The sequence below is a fragment of the Volvox carteri genome (genome assembly GCF_000143455.1).
Source record: "Volvox carteri f. nagariensis unplaced genomic scaffold VOLCAscaffold_46, whole genome shotgun sequence".
NCBI classification, from domain to species: domain Eukaryota; kingdom Viridiplantae; phylum Chlorophyta; class Chlorophyceae; order Chlamydomonadales; family Volvocaceae; genus Volvox; species Volvox carteri.
The window spans coordinates 740406-740771 of record NW_003307589.1 but is presented as its reverse complement, the minus strand read 5'-3'; positions in this window follow the sequence as shown (position 1 = coordinate 740771).

Sequence of the window (366 nt, the reverse complement as noted above, 5' to 3'; positions counted from 1 at the left end):
CGCCGCGCGACAGCATACCCGCTGGGGCTGGCCTTCCGGATGCATGCGACCAAAACCTGCCGGCCCAAGGCAAATCAGCCTGGGTGCTTCGCTGCGCGACAGCATACCCGCTGGGCTGGCCTTCCGGATGCTTGCAACTAAACCTAACGTCCTAAGGCGCCTCAGCCTGGGCGCTTCGCTGCGCGAAAGCATGCCCCCTGGGCTGGCCTTCCGGATAGAATGCAGCTCCACACGGTAGCTCGGCCCTTCGCGAGACCTCCTTCGGATGAACCGCATCGGCCCCCTCCGGGTAACTAGTTGGTCCGCCATTCTGACGTCCTCCTTCGTCTCGCTGTTGAATGATGTCCTCCAAGCCTTCTTGGACTC